Here is a 14,386-nt window from a genome sequence, read left to right as displayed (position 1 = left end):
ATTATTATGGTACTTAGCGAATAGTGGTTTAAGTCCTGATTCAGGTTCTACATAAAACAGATTGGATATATTTCTGCAAACATCCAATCCACAGGTGTAACATTATGAAAAAAAAACAATATTTGATAAAAGATTGATTAAAAAAAAATGATGTGTGATTATTTAATTTAAACATCTGATGGGATAATTTAATAAAATAAATTAATAATCACACATTATTTAAAATGAATCTTGACTCAAATATTGAACTTTGTCAGAATATAACACATGTGGGTTGAATCTTATTTGCAAAAATAGTCCAATTATGGGGGGATTAAAATACTTAATTACTTAACACAATGCTTACGGGCCCTTTTAATTAATTTTGTAATTAACGTGTTAATTTGCATTTGAAAAGTAATTAGCAAAAACACAATTTTGTGCAGCCCGTAAGCTATGGGTTAATATGAAGCCTGTTTACCTTAAAGTATATGGTTGAGATACTAGCAAAAAGTGGATTCAATGATTGTTATTTTTTTGTTTAGAAGTATGTAGTTATGTAGGTACCTATATCCTGTATATTTGAAAAATTGTAAGTAGGTACTGCTATCTAGACACGGATAATATGATCTGGTATCATGCTATGATAAAAGTATTAATATATTAGATAATATGTGTCTGTTTAATCTACGGTCATTTACTTGACGGTAAATAATATTGATATTGAAATAAAATACTAAATAAATTGAATTCACGGGGTATTAATAATAATATATATATACACAATGAACGTTCCTGCTATTGATAGGTATGTATGGAAAAATATGATTGCTTCTTCGTGTATTTGTTTTTTACTGATGGATTATGTAGTAGGTATCTACATAATATAATAATAATATATGTACTAAAGCATTCAAAAAACTATATTTCCAAAAAGGATCTTTAAGGTCAATCTTTAAGTCATGTAATAACCCTTACATGACTGATAGGGGTAAAGGTTTCTTACTTCGCAAGGTTTATTTCTTGCGCGGTGTTGCGGAGCTGTAAAAACCCACCCCTGTCCAAGATTAATGGTTTTATAAAGTTGGTAAGTTTGTTGAATCGACGTAATATGTAAATTAATTTATTTTTTGCTGGGGTCCAAGGAAACTGTTGTGGTTATAAGAAGGTTGCGTGCGGGTTAGAAAGTGGGGTTTTTGCGAAGGAGTTTGGAATGATTAAATATGGGGTTTTCTTTGAACAAAAGATACCCAAGTTAACTTTACGGTCAATATAACAGTAATATAATAAATAATTTCGGGAAGAAATATTATCAGATTGCTCAGCTTTCTTAATATATTGATTGTATTATATTAACCAGATATTAGAAGAGTAAAGCTATCGCGCTAAACTAATTAAAATAAATTCTTCAAAAAATAGTCGTCGTATAGACTTATTCAATATGTACGAGTATTAAGAGCATACTTCCGTGAAACGGCAAATAATTTTCAACTATAGGTGCGACGAAATTTTGGATTCGCTGGCAATCGGAGAGTAAAAGTCGAGCTATAAACACGTGAATTTGTTTTGTGATGGCGACGGGGGTATTAAATCTCAAATCATGTAAAGATGACTAAAAACATTACATACTCGTATTTACTTGAAAAAGAAAACATGTCAATGAATATATTATTATTGTTACTAATAGAATAGTAAACAGAACATTAAATGGACGCATGTTGATTTTTTATGACAAATTATGTTTTGTTCTGTACGCGTCGTTTGCACAATCTTCACGTCGCGTAGTCACGATCGTTTTAGACCGTGCCCCAGCTGAAGTATAGCCTTAATTCATTTAAATATCTATGAAACTAAAAAATATATGGATGACACAACTTGATTGACTTTGAGTCTTGAGTGGTCAGATTTCTGATTTAAGAAATATGAATACGAGATTAATACAATGAGAACCATAATAATTTCACCATTATGATTACTGGCATCTCGTAGAGCGTAAATAAACTATATGTATTACTAATGGATTTAAGTGTTGTACTATTCCATTTGAGTCGTTTTTTGCGATCCTGGTTTCGCTTTTTGGCATCTTCAGGCACTATGTGCACTTACCATCAGGCAGCGCTCGGAATGGAGCGGAACGCCCCGGAGCGCCGTTCCTGTTCGTGGGATTTCCGAGGATGGCGTTCCTGTTCGTTAAAAATTCGAAAATGGCGTACCGGTTCGTAAAATATCCGACGGACAGCGAGTCGTCTAGTAAAATCCTCAAGCGTCATACTTAATATTATTACGTTCCGGGTCAGATTTAAAATTGACGAAAATTAATTTTTATTAAAAAATAATTTTACTGGTTTAGAACCACTGAATTTTCTATGACCCGTACATATTACGTACTTAAGAATGTCCGAAATGGTTTTAAACGGTGGGTAAACAACAAAATATTATTTTTTCAAGACAATATGAAACTGGGCTTCAAAAAAGATTGTTTTAAAACACGAACATATGTACTGGAGAGAATTGTATAATTTCTTTCAATTGTTTCCATTTATAGTCACAGAAAAAACATTGCATTTTTAAAAAGAATTTGGTACGCACCGAAATATTAAGAGCGTGCGTGTTAAAAACAAATGCATGTCATAAATTTTGTGTTCACCTTCTACGTATTCTTCCGGGCGACCGGGCGAAATGCATTGTCTAAAGACACTAAAGCTGTAAAGTGTAAACTAAATAAATATTGCATACATGAAAAAACCTAACTAGGTAGTTAGACCTTCGCAGATGAGTTCGCTAAATTATTTTATTACCGACAAAATGTGTGCCCTGACAAAAGCCTTTGTGGTAAATAGTAAAAAGTTTTCCCTAAATAACCTACATGTTTTTAAGGGGTTGAAATATTTCAAATTAAATATGTAATTGTTAATAAAGTTTTGTTTTACCCTTTGGCGAGTTTATACCACTTTTAATAATTCACCAATTAATAAATTTCTAGACAAAAACATTAATTTTATTTTATAATTTAAATTATTCATTGCGGTTATAGGTAATACCTATATTTAAGTGTTGTGTCGTGTGATTATCTATTAAATTATATACCATATGTCATGTTATACCTTTTTTGTATGTATTTTGTATAGGTACTTGCATACATACTTCAATTTAACTAAAAGTAGGTCATTTTATTTGATTGTTTATAAGTTTATAATAATTATTTTTATGCTGACGTCGCTACATTCTGGTAAGTTTTGTGTTTAAATTTAAAATGTTAACTGTTTTATATATATGTAAGTTACATTTTAAAGAAAATGGGTTCTCTTAAAAATTTGATTAAAAATCCCAGCAGGCAATGACATTACACAAGAAACTAATATATCTGCACATAAAAAAAAAAAATAGATGATCGAAAAGAGACAAGCGGCCAATTCACTAGAAACCCAGTTATTAAAAATTGGAAGAGTTTTATCAGTGCGGTGGGTGGTTTCAAGTATGCTTACAGTAAATGCCGTTATTAATAATTATTCGGCACTATACGATCATTTTAATAAAGCATCCGAAGATAATACTACGGATGAATCAGAACGATGCAAATATAGTGGCCTTAGAAAAATGTTAACAAGTGTGGAATTTGTTCGAAATTTAAATACAATGTCAGATGCACTAGATGAATTAGGTTTCTTATCGAATTATCTTCAAAGGCGAAATATTACACTAGTTGATGCTGATAAAGCGATTAAAACCACCATTCGTGTCCTTGATTCGATGGCAAATGATCCCGGTCCAAAATTATTAGACGCTCTTAGAGCCATAGATGAAAAGATATACAAAGGACTAATTATTCAGGAAGGTAAGGTTAAAGCCATTAATTTTTCTCAATTATATAGAAGTCTAGCCAATAACTTAAGAAATCGAATGATTACAACAAGTTCATCGCATGTCAGTCGAAACGCAAACATTCACCAAGAAAACATTAATCTATATAACAATTTATTAGAGAGTATACAAGTACTGGATCGTAATAATTATCGCAAATCAGATGATGACGGCGTGGACATACGATATGGAGAGGATAACATTATCAGATTATGCCATCAATTTCATTTAAATGAATTAGATACGAGTATTAAACGCGGTTTTAGGTTTTTTTTTTAAATGTGTGATGATTCTAATAAAACTCCAGAAGATTTGAAACCTCTCCTTAAAGCTATAGCGACGATCCCAATATCAACAGCTGAATGCGAAAGAAATTTTAGCGCTTTAAATGAGATAATGACACCACCAAGATCATGTCTTAATATTAAAACGTGTGCTACGTTGTTATTTATAAATAGTGTAGGTCCGCCATTGAGGAAATTTAATCCTGAAAAATATGTTCGGTCATGGTTAGCTAAAGGTCGGCATTCAGCGGATGACACGGCAAGTCGAAAAAGAGAATTGAAAGATGACAAAACATACGACCTCCTGTGGAAATTATTGTAAAAATTAAACAAACCAATGCGGATATGCATTTCTTATTTTTCTTAATGATTGTTTATCAACGTGTCAATACGTAAACCTTGTAGTAAATATATAAATGTATACATACTATCTATCTATATATAAATATGTATAATAATTATGAATGCACACACATAATAATATGTAATTGTAATAATTAATAATGTATTGCTTGGATCCCTCCTCTCTCCACTAACGCCCTCATCCTACAGTATTCCTTTCCTGGTAAGGAATATGCTTACACCTCCACGTGTTCAATCTGGACAGTATTGTTCATTTTTTATTGAAAACAATTAGTCTATAACTCGGCTCAAAATCTCGGTTTCATTGCATTGTATAAATTCAATAAAGCCAAGATTTTAAAATATGTGTATTATTTACAAAATACAGCACAACAGTTAATACAACAGGTAATGTTAAGTTGTGAATTAATTTGTTTGTTGTTCAAGATTAATCCAATATAGAAATATACTGTATGAATGACGTTCCAACGTATTAAAATTTATCATACGAGGGTGGGTCAATAATTCCTTAGAAAAAAGCATTAAAACAGTTTTTATTTTTGTATTTTTTTTTATTTCTCAACATAATCTCCTTGGAGCTCAATACACTTGGTTAGACGTTTCTCAATATTTTTTAAACCGTCAGAAAAATAAGTTTTCGGAAGGTCCTCAAAATAAGCATTTGTCCGATCGATGACTTCTTCATTTGAAAAAAAACGTTGTCCACTTAGCCATTTTTTTAAGTTTGGGAAAAGGAAAAAGTCACTGGGGGCTAAATCTGGCGAATACGGTGGGTGGTCGACCAATTCGAACTTCAATTCTTCAATTTTAGCCATTGATCGTAAACATGTGTGAACACGGGCATTGTCCTGATGAAAGAGGATTTTTTTCCTGTTTAAATGAGGCCGTTTTTCTTCAATTTTGTTTTTTAGCTGGTCCAATAAAGATGCATAATAATCCCCTGTTATTTTTTTTCCTTTTTCCAAATAGTCAACGAAAATAATTTCACGTGCATCCCAAAATACAGTAGCCATAACTTTACCAGCTGATTTTACGGTTTTCGCCTTCTTTGGACATGGTTTGCCTTCGCAATCCACTGCTTTGACTGTTCTTTCGTCTCGGGAGTATAGTGGTGTATCCATGTTTCATCTACAGTCACAAAGCGACGAAAAAATTCATCCGGATTGCGTTGCATGAGCGACAACAGGGCTTTAGAGGCCACCACCCTATTGCGTGTATTGTCGACTGTGAGTAAACGCGGCACCCATCTTGCAGAAATATTTTTCATGCCCAATTTGTCATGTAAAATAGAAATGACGCTACCTTTTGAGATCCCTGTAACCTCAATTATCTCACTCAACTTTAATCTTTGGTCACTTAACAACACCATATCGTGGATTTTATTGATCATTTCTGGTGTAGTCACCTCTACAGGACGTCCTGAGCGTGGTTCATCCTTTGTTGATGTACGACCACGTTTAAATTCATTTAACCAGTTATAAATAGTTGCAAGTGAAGGAGCAGATATGCCGTGAACTAAATCCAACTCATTTTTTATTTCCTTTGCTGTTAACCCTTTTATATTAAAATGTTTAATAACAGCCCTAAACTCAATTTTCTCCATTTTCCATTTTTCCATTTTCCACAAGCAAATTTTTTTTTTAAATGTACGAGAAACACACAACAACCCGACCAATCTGATTGAAACTTCGCAGCATACTGAATCGGTAGTGCCGCTGCATGAAAACAAACCGCTTACAGTACTAGTCATGCCACCTGTCGGCTTTTCTAAGGACTTATTGACCCACCCTCGTACCTTGAAATTCGGGAACAAATTATTTCGCTTAGCACATGTTCAATTACAATAACAATTGACAATATTGACAAAGAGAAGCTTTCTTGCATGTTACACTGGTTACAAATGTATTTATGTATAATGATTATTAATTTTAAATATATGATACTTTTAGTAAGTGTATTTTTAGGAGAGAATTTACTTAATATCTTTTATATCATATTTACAAAATCTTAAATATACAACACCCACGATGGTCGCGCGGCTTAAGTGTCGGCCTATAGTGTCGTTGGTCCCAGGTTCGAATCCTGGGTCTGGCAAGTACACATATTGTGTATCAGAGTATGTTCCTAATAAGTAGGGCAAGTGGTTGAGGTCCATTTCTCGTAAAAACAAAAAAAATCTGTTAATACAAACCTCTACTCTGTGGAGGCCCATATGATCATATTAGGATCGGACATGGTCGATAAAAAAAGAATTTATCTATGGTCATGTAATTTCTTTACCCATAAAACGGTTAAGTTAGATATTTAAATTAATATGGTATAACAAAATTTCAGGACGTGTGATGCCATACGTATGATAAAAAAGTATGCAGATAATGGCACTGTTCAATAGTGCCATTTTATTAAGGGGCGGAAAATAAATGATGTAAATAGATACAATTATCAAAGTTACCACGTGGAAAAAATTTAAGTATTCATACTCATAACTTGATTATAATGCTGTGAATGTCAAAAGTTCAAAGATTGTTTTTATTTCTTTCATCGGTTTAAGCAACAAAAAATCCAACACTCTTTGATATTCTTTGAAGATTATGCAGCGCTCCGGTTCGTAGAATTGTCCATTTCGAGCACTGCCATCAGGTAAATACAGAATACCAACGAATATCATTAATTCTAACTAATATAATAAATTAAATAGAGCACAGTTTCAGAGCCTACCTTTATTGTAATAATTTATTATATAAGTAAGTAAGAAATAATTATATTCGTTGTCATTGTTGGTTAGTGCACACAGTGCTTGAATATGCCGAAGGGCGAAACCCGGGTTGCAAAAAACGACTCAAATGGAATAGTACAAAACTTAAATTCATTAGAATTCAAAATCAAATTCCACCAAGCAGGTGCCTTCGTTCGATAGTATTACTATTTATGTATTAAGTTCTAATTAAAAGTGCGTTTTTTTCAATAATTCAATATTATATTTATCAAAATAGAGCAGCTACAAAAATTTTAACAATGGCTGAGGATTTACGAAATTACGGATTACGTAATAGTTTATTTTACATTGTGACATATACTCATAAGTGACAATTCAGTATTATGAATTACTAAAATCTTTTTTTTTTAATATTAGGTAAGATTCTAGTAGGAAAGTTACTAATAGCGTGCTTGTCAGAGAGAGGGAGAGAGAGAGAGAGAGAGAGAGAGGTCAAAGTATGTCAAAGAATGACTGCCGAATTCCATTATTTTTAGCACTGAACACAGAATTTTACAGGTCAAGAAAATGTTAAATATCGTTAATAATAAATTTTCCACTGGTATATTTTATAAGGATGATACTACGATACTGGTATATGTATACTCATTAATTCACCATGAAAAAATATGTACCTATATAATATACGACTATTGGGCTAAAACAATGTTAATATAAGTATCAAAAGTAAGAAAAATCTGAGAATATTATAATTTTCCATACATTGAAACCGCCCCCGCGATGTCCATGTAAAAGAACACCCCATCCCTTTAAATTCTCTAGATAAATCTCAAGTAAGGCGGAGCCTTCGTTAGATGCTTTTATAAAATCCCTACCAGAGGCCGGATTTCTGTCTCCACGATCACTCACCCCTGCAACCTACAAAATACACCCTTAAAAACAAACCTACTTTACTGAAATCTGCCCTCCCTAAAACCATGGGTAAGAAATGCGTTAAGTATGTGCCTAAATTGATATTTTCTTTTGTTGGGTTGTACTTTAGTGTAACTGTAAAATTTGAATATTGCGTAGGTACTCAACTAATTATTTTATGAAAGTCAAACTGGAAAGAAATCTATATCCTCTCCTAGGTATACAAATTAATAATCCAGTAGTATTGAAATATATCAAAATATCATATATGTATCAATAGTCGGTACATGTACCTACAGATACGATGTTATAATAATACATTTAAATAAATATTTTTTGGTGAAAATAATCAAATGTTTAAGTATTTTTTCGATGCCAACATCAACACAGAGATATATTCACACGAAGTCTTGTCGGACAGAATAACAGTTTTTGTAGTTTTTAAATGAAATAATAATATTGTCATCGATACGTACCTTTTTTTGTTACCAAAAGCGCTGTCTATTTTAATGTATGTTACAAAACCCCCAGTGGATGACAAGAAAAAATACATTTGCAAACTATATGTAGGTATATCTTTCTATATTTGATATAATGTATTTTTATTATTATCGTTTGATTAGTACCAATTATTTTTTAATTTATATCGCATATTGTGAGCATTCTGAATTCTTGTTTGAGCTGTTATCTCCTCAAAAATTATTTTGTTGTATTTTTAATGTAAGTAAATATGTATAAATAGATGACTAAAGTGAATCTCGGGTCGTTAAGCCGATTCTTATGTATCAGTATAAATTGTTTACTAATTGAATTGGAATTAAATTCCATCAGGTAGGTACCCTCGTTATAAAGTATTTTTTTGTTTAATTATGACATTTAAAAAAGTTACAATACTCCTGCTTGAGTAAAAACTCACCCTTTTCGAAGAACTTACCCCCTCGGGTCTCAGAGGAGACCCCACTGCCTTCGTAAGATGGAAGATGAAAAGCTGGCTAGGATATAAGCAACCTTTTGTTGGTACCAGCACTTTGTTTGAGGCGAAATCAAAGGTTTTTGAATACTTCTTAGGTAATAATACGATGCGCGTGTGTATGGGTGGAGCTTTGAGCTTTTGTGTACCTGATGTAAACGAAGCTTTCATTCAAGATAAATGACTATTTATTTTATAATTATAACCAAGATATGTGAACAACATGTTTTTGGACATGTATAGAATGTATAGTAAACTTTCCATTATTGGAATTAATGGAATTAAAATGAATCCATTATTTGAAATATATGTCTACAAAATGATTCTTGTATTAGTAACAAAGCTTAAAAATCATGAATTATTCATGAATGTAACAGCTTGAATTATATTATACTACTTAGATATATAATCATATATTAATCTTTTTTTTATATGAATAATTTAAACAAAGCCTTATGTAGTAAATTCTAATAGATTTAATTAGTATTATTTATACTATTCCAGTTGAGTCGTTTTTTGCGACCTGAGTTTTGCCTTTCGGCATCTTCATGTCATATGTGTACTCACCATTGGTAAATACATACACACTGACAACGAATATGTACAGATATATTAAAACTTAAATCCATTAGAATTAAAATTCCATCAACTAATTACCCTCGGTCGATAGTATTAAAACCTTAGTACCTACTTAAATGTATATTATATTTACTTACTACAATATTTATTATTCTCTTCAATTTCAGATTTCACAATATAGTTTTATTTTCCAACAAATGACACTTAGGTAAAACTAGTAAATCTGGTTTCTATATCAATGGAATATTCCCGATGATATCTAGTGGAAACATGTAAGCTTTTAGAACTGGTCGTTTACTCGGTAATATTATGTTATTGTATTCCCCTTCTTTTTTATATCAAGTTATATAACCTGTAGTTCAATAATGTCTGCTACATAATAAACATTCTGTCCATCGTTATAATTTTATCTAGTAATGCCATTATCAAAAATACTAAAGTCGTTTAAAAGTAACCCACAAATACTACTGCAAATAATATGTATTCTCCGCTTCCACTTACATATTCTCAACATAAAAATAGATAGGTAATGGAAATCATTTTTTACATGAAAAAATTTAAATATGTAAGCGCGTAGGTACATTTTTCATTTATATAATAAAGGGTAAATAAAAAGTCACGCAAAGGTAAACGGAAAGACAAAATGTAAGTACATTATAAAATGTAGATATACGTGAAGTTATTATACTGTTAATTTTAAAGAATATTTATGCAGCATTACCTTGACAGACACCAAGAATATTCTAATTATTTAAAATCGTGGTCCAAAACTCATGGCCTGAGAGCCTAGTAATATATCGGAATCTTTTGACTAAATGAAATATGCGGGGGAAAATCCTATAAAATCTTAATAATTTCCTAGAGTCTCGGCAATCCCCAAACTATGTGAATAGGTATTCCTCCAATTTATCAGAAGAGTATCCCAGTGTGTCAAAACAAGCTGATATTATGCGAAACAGAATTTTCTTAATATGCTGCAACGAAGTCAAAGTCCATGAAATGGCTCAATACTACCATATTATGAGAATTCTACTTTCTAATATTATGTCTGATATCAAGAAGATTTGAAATTCAACATTTTTTTAAAATTTATTAATTATGTATTATTTACCTGCCATACAAAATAAACAATGTGTTCCGTTAAAATTTAAGGATTTGCGAAGTGTTTTATCCGAAAAAAGTTTGAAAAAACCTCGACCCTAAACCACTGAAACATGGTAAAACAATTTATTCCATTAATTATTATGATTTTTAATGTTAATTCTGTAGATTTCATTGCTATATGTACATTATAAGTATGTAGTTATCATTAACGATGCATGTAGCTTAAATAGTGAGTTTACGTCGCTTATTTGTAATATAGGTATAATACATAATATGTCAAAACTAGGGTGAAATATATTATTACCTACGACATTTGTACTTTGTGAGGCCCGTCAACAATTACGCTCGAGTTTAAAAAATGTTATGTATCACTACTATAAAATATTCCTACATAATATTTTTTTTAAATGATCGTATTTGTTATAAAACCAAATAAATAACATTGGTAAGAGTCAGTTGAAGATCGCAATATGTAACAACACAAATTGAAGAATCCACAATCTTTTATGTAGGCGTGTATAATAATGCTTTTACGTTTCTCATGTACCTACCTATTTACCTACATGGTATTTATAAAAATGCTGAAATAATATATTTTCTCGAGGCGAAATAGTATTCGTTAATATTATACCTACACAACTTTTGGCAATACTTTCACGTAGGTATATCCCGCTATATTAAAGTATAGCCCGCTAATTGGGAAACTTTTGAGGAATAAACAGCGTTAAAGTTACTTAAGAACGTCTAAAAGGTGTTCGTAAAAAACTTTAGGGTTAGCAAACGTTAAACACATATGTAATAATAATATTAATGATTTTTTTTATAATAATAGGTACCTACTCATTAAACCAAATATAAATACTTATGTAATATTATAAATTCAAAATTAGTAACGCTTATTAAATTTACACTATAACCGTGGCCATGCATATTATGTTATATTATTGTCATTAATAGTTTTTAGCTATATTTTTTTATAAGTGGAACTAAAATAAATTTATTTATTTTATTTTTTAGGAAATTACAAAAGTACATAAGTATCTATCTAGTTTGTGATAAACATAATATAATTAGATGATTAGGAAACTAGTTTGTTTAAATAATAATAATTGTTGTAATCTACACTAAATAACTGTGTATAACTGAATTAGGTATAGTATAAAATACGCATAATAAACATTTATAAATGGGCATATATACTTATGTGTATACTTACTACGCTTTCGAGAAGTTCAACTTCTGAATGCTTATGAATAAATAAAAAAACATGTGGATTGGGTTCATACATAGATATTAGTATATAGGAACGTGTAAATACTGCAAACATAAACAGGCATTATAATGAATACTAAGTTAAAATATGTCAATGAAAATCTACAAAGGTAAACACACTCTGTATAAATTATACTATGATTAATACACATTCGCATATACCTGGCCGCGTAGCATTATTATACATTATGATAGTCGGCAAGTTATACACAGACATACATCTATATATTATTATATTATGGCAGTGAGAAATTTTAATAAGTAATTTTCTTGCGACGCGATGCGAAAACTTGATACTAGTTTATCTGCCACGAGTGTACCAGCGGATGCTTCTTTCGCGGGTGCGAGAAGGACAGCGATGCTGGTTTAGTATGGCAGCCGAGAGAGACAGTCACAAACGGCCGCGCAAGAGGAAAGTAGCGAGCTTGTTTGATGCCTGCTTTATGATTATTTTTTGCAAGGGCGTTCGAACAAAACAAAAAAAGTTTAGTTCTACTATTTTTTCCACAATATTTTCGGAGAAATTTTTCCACATAAGCACTAAAAAAACAAGTAGTGCTACTGGCCAAATCGAGTTTTGGCGTCATCAATTTAATTAAAAGCTATTCTTATAAAACAAGTAGGTATATTTTTTCCAATTATGTTATGTCTAAATTATGTGATGTAATGTATTATAGGCAATGTTCAAGTGTGAATATGCCTAGATGTTAGTATCGATGTCTAGATGTGTTTCGTTGATAACGAAACCGTATTCCACAAAGTAATGCATCCTAAACTCCTCGAACAACAAAAAAGGCATCAACACAAGAGACACTCAACTGATTGCCAACATAATATAACAGCCAGCCAACATAGAATTTGATGGATTGAGATAGCAAGTAGTACTTTCTTAAAATAATACTTCCTCAGTAATTGAGACCTTATCCTAGACTTGAGACCGAATATATTTTACTGTTATTTATTTATTTTTGAAAAAGAGTATAATGGCATTACAGCGATTGGTAAATGCGCCATAATACATAATAAATACAAATTGAAAAAATGACTTGATTATAATTAATAACAACCAATATAACAAGAAAGTGAAGAGAGAGTATGTGTTTATGTAGATATTTAAGTAAAATGATAAATTAAATTTATTATAAATTTAACCAATTTAACACGTCCACATAGTTATGTTCTCCCACTCCCTATTTATGGCTTAGGGGTACAGATTCTAAACCAATACCTATATGGGATAGAGAGTTGAGGTTTTCTAGATGTAGATATATTTAAAATTCATCGGATATGACGGGTGACAAATATTGATGTCCTCAAACGAATGATAAAAACCATTAAAAAGGTTACTGCAAAAAAACTACAGTACCTCGATCACTTTATAAAAGAACAAATTACTCTTAGTAGGTACACTTTTAAGCACAAACGTTAAGTACTCTTCAAAAATAGATTGAAAGGACGATTTTAGGCTTAAAATTGTTCTAAGGCGAGGGAGACGGGAAGGATTACAAGTTATAACCTATTTTAAGACGTAGAGGCAAAGATGATAAAAATATATTTTTAGTATAAGAAGCATATTAATGGATGATAATTGAGTTGGCGTCTCAGATTGATATCAATGCAAATACAAAGTTTAAATCTAATATCCACAGTAGTCCAAAATATTCTGTTTTATCTCACAAGAGAGAATTTAAGAATGAAAAAAAAGTGTGTAAATCTTTATTCTGCAACAGTTAAATTCAGTTAATTTATAAGGATTACAATATTGATAATTTACTTACGACTTTTAAGATGGATAATATTAAATTACCAGCCACTGTAATATAAATGAATATTGGTTAGGCGACTTTTGTCGTAATATTAATAAAAAGTAAACTATTCTGCTTTGAAACAATCTACCACAATATAGACACTACATAACATCTTTATTGCTATCAATGTTCTACCTATGTATTGATTATTATTAATATAAAAACAAAATATAATTAATCCATGAACATACCAAGTGCCGCTACTGTCAGCGAAAACGCCATCTCGCGAATAACTTCTCTGACGGTAATTTGAAATTTTGCGCCGCACTACTCCATACTAAATAAGGCATAAATTTCCTTGCGCTCATTAGGAAAGTCTTTTAAATTATATGATGCCGGAGTTATTTTCTTTGTATCACTATTCATGTTTTCTAATTAGTTTAAACATAGTTTTACATAATATAAAATAATATGGTAGCGCGTGCGGATGACTTTTAATACTTACACACTGAGGGGTAAATGATGAATTTAGAGAGGTACGTACTGAAAATAATATATATAATATAAGATGTAGGTAACACACTATAAAAATGCTATA

The sequence above is a fragment of the Rhyacophila brunnea genome, unplaced genomic scaffold (assembly GCF_057557595.1).
Source record: "Rhyacophila brunnea isolate RB1 unplaced genomic scaffold, BYU_Rbru_1.0 scaffold_4, whole genome shotgun sequence".
NCBI classification, from domain to species: domain Eukaryota; kingdom Metazoa; phylum Arthropoda; class Insecta; order Trichoptera; family Rhyacophilidae; genus Rhyacophila; species Rhyacophila brunnea.
The sequence above is the reverse complement of the archived record's forward strand: the minus strand, read 5'-3'. Positions refer to the sequence as shown.